This window comes from Myotis brandtii, unplaced genomic scaffold, assembly GCF_000412655.1.
Source record: "Myotis brandtii unplaced genomic scaffold, ASM41265v1 scaffold604, whole genome shotgun sequence".
Classification (NCBI taxonomy): Eukaryota; Metazoa; Chordata; class Mammalia; order Chiroptera; family Vespertilionidae; genus Myotis; species Myotis brandtii.
The window spans coordinates 3,620,574-3,626,697 of record NW_005370286.1 but is presented as its reverse complement, the minus strand read 5'-3'; the positions used below and the strand labels follow the sequence as shown (position 1 = coordinate 3,626,697).

General features: G+C 43.6%; 1 long non-coding RNA gene across 3 annotated transcripts in view; it reads left to right on the top strand.

The window, feature by feature from the left end:
* The window catches only part of LOC106728392, a 66,886-nt gene that overhangs the window by 4,633 nt on the left and 56,129 nt on the right, over positions 1 to 6,124 (top strand). For all 3 annotated transcript variants that reach the window (XR_001364694.1, XR_001364692.1, XR_001364693.1), the window contains exon 2: positions 5,758 to 5,912. This is a non-coding gene — a long non-coding RNA (uncharacterized LOC106728392). The remainder of the gene's footprint in view (positions 1 to 5,757; positions 5,913 to 6,124) is intronic.

Genomic DNA, 6,124 nt, shown 5'->3' with positions numbered 1-6,124 from the left:
AAAGATATATTTTTGATATTTATTTTATATATTTAAATGCCATTTAACAAAGAAAAATCAACCAAAGAAATGAGTTCGCGTGTCAGAGGTGTCAGAGGTTCGCCATCACTGCTCTAGGCTTTGCTTATACTTCAGCCTCCCCTCACTTTCTGTGAGAAATGCTCACCTGTCCGAATTCAAATAAGGGACTCAGAGACAGAAGTATGGCCAAAGTGAGACTTTTAATACATTCTCGAGAGCGAGCACAGGCACACAGGCAGTAGTGACCACACCCTATTTATTCAGTCCCTCCTCCGGTTCCTCATTGGCTGAGTATTGTGGGGTCACCTGTTTCCTCATCACCTAGATCATCTTATTGTCTCCCATTGGGCCATTAAAAAAAAAATGGGCTGAGGCCTTTTCTAGTTGTCTACCCCTCCCCCTGTCGCCTTGGGTGTTTTCACCAGGATACTGGCTCATGTCCAAGGTTCTTTGTTCTTATACCTCTCTCCTCTCCTCTCTACATTCTGTTTGCCCTGGGGAAATTCAGTAACTGTTTCCATTAAAAGTTGACTATGCTGGAGATGGATCACAGAGGCCTATTTCCTATACCTTCAAAGTACATTTGGAATTTCACTGCTTTTTACCCACATTCACCATCCTGGTTCAAGCACCATCTTGGGCCTGGATTACTGGAGTAGTCTCTTAACTGGCCTCTCGGCCTCTGTCCCTACCACCCTGATGTCTGTTCAAACACAGAAGCCAAAGTGACCAAGTTAAAGCACAAGTTTGATCATGTCAGTCATCTGCTCAGAAACACCAGTGGCTCCTGTGATGGGTGAAATAATGCCCCCTCAACCCCAAAGATGTCCACATCCTAATCCCTGTGAGAATTCCCCATGACAGAGGGGAATTAATGTTGCAGACAGTTTGCTAATTAAAGGTTGCTAATCAGCTGACCTTAAAATAGGGCAATTACTCTGGAGTACCCTGTTGTGCCCAATGTAATTACAAGAGTCCTTAAAAGTGGAAAAGGGAGGCAGACGGGAAGATCCGAACGACATGATGGGAGAAAGACTCAACCCGGCGCTGCTGGCTTTGAAGATGGAAGGGGGCTAGGAGCAAGAGATGTGGGCAGCCAGAGGCTGGAGGCAGCAAAGAAATGGCCTGAGAGCCCCCAGACAGGAACGCAGCCCTGCCAACACCTCGATTTCAGTCCAGTGAGATCTGCTGGAGGTTGGGCTTTTGAACTTCAGAACTGTAAGAATTAAATTTGTGTTGTTTAAGACTCAAGGTGTGTGGTAAGTGGTTATAGCAGCCAGAAGAAATGAATCTAGTTCCCACTCTCAAGCAAGGTAAAAGCCAAATGACCTGGCCCCTGTTACCTCTGGGGTCTCACCTGCCACCTTCTACCTTATTTACTCCTCAGCCACACTGGCCTCTTGCTGCAGCCACACAGCTCTGTAGAACGAATGCATGATTTTGAAACTTCATTTTCCGGAAGAAAGAGAGGAGCGGTGATTTGCGGATGATCCCCAACAAGGGCTTGAAGCCAGGGCTCTTGCCCAGCTACCAGTAGGTTATTGTTGCCATTATACTTAGCTTTCAATTCAGCTTCCTTCCCAGAAAGCCTTGTGATTAAATCTCCCCTGGCCACCAGGCAACGTGTTTAAATTCCTTTCTAACCAGGGAATCTTTATGTTGACCGTCATATTCTTTGCCAGAAGAGTAGTTCATTTCTTTCTGTGTGAAATTTAATGACAGAAACCATTCTTTAAAAGACAGAGGAAGAAATTTCCAGAGCATTGGATTGTGTACTGACCAAGACAGGCAAATTCCTTAGAAGACAAGCCCGGCTTTCCTTCAGCCAAGGAGATTTAGTGTGTGGATTTCTATTTATACCCTGGGACGGGGAGTGAGCTACACGGAAACCTGGACACATTTCTAAGTATTGTTGGCAATATCAACCTGAGTGCAAACAGCCCTCCTCTTTTGCTGACCTGGCATTTCTATTTCCAAACAGGAAGGTCTGATTCGTCAGCTTTCAGCCACTCAGTGGAGGGCTCCTGCTGGACATTTGTGCCGAGTCACTTTGGAGCTAGCTGACCAGCCTCCCTGTGTCCAGCCCATAGGTGTTGCAGGCTGTTCCAGGACTGATCTCTGATTCAGTCAGCTCTGTCATGAGAGCAGAGGTGGCTTTCCCTCACAGCTTGTGGGGACCAGCCTGGCAAATATAGCAGCCCTATCCTGTTGTTTGTATTTTATTTTATTTATTTATTTATTTTTTTGGTCTCCCCTTCTAGGTTGTGCTCTCAGGGTTTTCATTCCCAGGCCCTACCCCCTGGCCTTAAGGATAGGCATGTGATCCATGTCTGGCCAGTTTATAGTACCCAATCCCTTCTGACACTGATTGTTCTAGAGAGGGTGCTCATGGGGCTCAAGCAGGGCCCATCAGAATCCAAACCGGAGGAGAAGACACAGACACTGGAAGTAGATTCTCTCCTTCTGCTGGGGTGACCAAGCTTGGCAGAATGTGATTCTGGGGTTTAGTTGCCCAGTGGAAAATGTTTGTGCGGGAAGCGAAGCAGAGTCAAGTTAAGGTGAAAAGTGAATGGAGAGAGGGTTCTTGAGATGGCGAGTCCCTAGGTGCAAGTGGGGTAGGCTCTGTTTTCTGTTGTTGTTCTTGCCTTCTCTGAGCCTCCCCGCTGCCCTTCCCAGTGATATGAACCAGTACATTCCTTTCCCGTTGTATAGAAGGCTTAGCGTCTGCTTCTGTCACTTGCTCCCAAAGGAGTCTGACTAATACAAGGGGCTTAGGTAGGAAGAAACTGACAGGGCCCCCTGCCACGGGCAAGAAAGGTCTTAGAACCCATTCCTGCAGAGATTAATGCCAGTTTCCTCAAAGGGGTCTTCGGAGGGCCTGGCTCTCCAAAGTAATGTAAGTATATATTTGGCTCCTGAGCGTTCCTCATGAAAATCAGATCCCGTTATTTCCTATCCGCTTTCCTTTTAAAACATTTTGATGGCTTCCCACGGCTGTGAAGATAAAGGGCATGATCCTTGACCTCCATGGTTTGGATCAGAGGTCTGCAGATTTTTCCTGTAAAGGGCAGAGAGTAAATATTTCAGGCTTCATGGGCCATAAGGTCTATGTCTTAACTCTTCAACTGTGCCATTGTAGCCAAATGCAGCCATCAGCATAAGTAAATAAATGAGGGTGGCTATGCTCCAATAAAACTTTATGAAAATAGGCAGTGGGCCATAATTTGGGCACTTCCTCATCTGGAAGGTCTGGAATCTTGCCCTCCATTCATATATCCAGTTTCACTGGCCTCCAGTCAGAGCCTTCATGCTCAAACCCACAGGCTCCCTTCCTTCACAGGGCGCTCAGCCTGTCATATCCCCCTGAACCTGTGTATTCTTAACCACTATTACCACCCAGATCACTGCTCAGATGTTGTTTTCTCAGGGAATCTTCCCTGGTACCCTGAGACTGGGCCAGATTCCCCTGGTATGCTTTCCTAGTGTGCTCCACCTCTCCTCCATGTTTTGTGTCATCGTCGTAATTTTCAGTATTTCATTTGATTTGCTGTCTGTCTCTCCATTAGATAGTAATTTCCATATGTACAAGGCCCTGTCTGCTTTGTTCCGTACCTAGCATTGTGCTTAGTGTGTTGTAGTAGCATATATAATATATATTTATTAAAAGAAAAGGGGGGAAGGGAGGGAGCGGAGGAGAGAGATGGAAAGAAGAAAGGAGGAACCAGTCCTCTAAATCTGCCTGTTAAATGACTGAGCATTCAAGAGCAAAAAGATAAATGGATTTTTTTCTTATGTGCCCATTGTTGACATCAGTAGAATGTGTAGACTTAGTGACACTGGCAGTCCTTGTCCATCCAGACATTTGGTAGCCTTTGGTGCTTGCGGCTGTTCCCTGGAGGTGACATTGGATCTCAAGCTTGACTGTGCAGTTGGGGACTTTTTTTGGCAGTCCTTTCTCCCAGCATCCTGACCCTCCACATTGCCTTCTGTGTGTCCAAGTTCTCTGTTAGGGATGCCGATCAAGGTCAGCTCTCCCAGAGTGCCCTTTCCTAAAGATACGCAGACCTCCTGGGGGCAGATCCCAGCTCCAGGACATAATGGTTATATGACCTTGAGCAAGCCACCTAAACTCCCCAAAACTCAGTTTCCTCTCTGTAAAATGAAGGTAATAAAATTACCTATGACCCGGGTTATTGAGAGGATTTAATGAGGTCATATGTAGAAGTTACTTCATTTAAAGTCTGACATACTTAGTGTCAATAAGTTAACTATTAATAGCTAAATTTTAGAAAAAGAACCATCTGATTATCTAATTGAAGCAATTGGGCCCATCCTTAAAATATGTGGGGTCCAGGCTAGAGTACAAATGGTCTAAATGTTTAAAAATTATAAATCAAGCTGTTAAATTGAATTTGTCTTCTCCGTCTACAATGACAAATATGGCTTCATAATGGCAAAATTATTTTAAAAATTGGAAAACTATAGTTTTAAATGACTGAAAGTTGGCAAAATATCAAAGACAACTGAACTTAATTGTTATTATACTAGAGGCCCAGTGCACGAATTAGTGCACCAGTGGGGTCCCTTGGCCTGGCCTGTGGGATCAGGCCAAAACCAGCTCTCCAACATCCCCCTAGGGGTCCCAGATTGCAAGAGGGCACAGGCCAGGCCGAGGGACCCCACCAGTGCACAATCGGGGCTGGGGAGGGACATGGGAGGTTGGTCAGCTGGGAAGGGACCATGGGAGGGCTCCAGGGTGTGTCCGGCCCTTCTCGCTCAGTCCTGATCGGCTGGACCCCAGCAGCAAGCTAACCTACTGGTCAGGGTATCTTCACCCTGGTGGTCAGTGCACATCATAGCGAGCATTGAATGGCCTTAGCATATCATTAGCATATTATGCTTTGATTGGTTGAATGGCTGACCGGCCGACCGAACACTTAGCATATTAGGCTTTTATTATATAGGATGTGTGCTGTTGATGGCCCAGAAATATTTGGGTGAGGATAACATAAGGCATATTTTATGATTTATATATTCTGTATAACTTATTTTTTTGCTTTCATTCCAGAAAAAAATTCACTAATTATTTCATTATAATCAAAATATACACATAATTTATGTGCCATTGACAATAGGATCTAAAGGATTAAAATTAACATGTCATTATATTCACAGAGTATCAAATTTGAATATATTTCCATCAAAAATGTAAATGAAAATAAATGTTAAAAATAAGAATTGAATTGAATATTTTAGAAGAAATTTTATTTTTAAAGCTTGAAAAAAATCTTAATAATGAATAAAATGTTATAAATAAAATTGTTCAAATAAAGCTGCAGCCCAGCTGGCGTGACTCAGTGGTTGAGTAACCTATGAACCAGAAGGTCAAGATTCAATTCCTGGTTGGGGCACATGCGCGGATTGTGGGTTCGATCCCAGCGGGGGTTGTGCAGGAGGCAGCCAATCAATGATTCTCTCTCATCATTGATGTTTCTATCTCTCTCTGTCTCTCTCTCTCTCCCTTCATCTCTGAAATCAATAAAAATATATTTTAAAAATAAAGCTACAGTTTTTATTTGACATTTCAAAAATAGAATTAACTCTAAATATTTTTACAAAAATAAAACTATTCACAATTCCAGCATTCATTCTTTTAACTCAGTTGCCAAAATACTAGTAAATCATGTTACCCTAGATTTACAAATATATTTGAGTAATATGAATTTTTTTTTTTAGGGGAAAGCACAAATGCAGTCTCCCACTACCACAAATTATGCAGTCGAGTTTCCTGCATTTGTGGAAATCGCAGGGGTTAGCACTCCAGGATTACAATGGGGTGAGCCTCCCCCTGGGAAAAAAGACCTTGGTGATCCTGGTATCTCCCCTACCAGGTAAGGAAGATTTGTTTAATATTATGTTTCTCAACTGCCCACGTGCACTTTTTTGTGTGGTTATGTTAATTCATCATGACTTTAGAAACTACAAATGGAACACAAATAAAAGGAAGAAAAAGATGCTCAGCATTGGCAGGAAGAACACTGTACTACACAAAAATCTGTGTAATTCATGCTGTCTGAGAGGAAGGAATTGACAAGTTAATTAA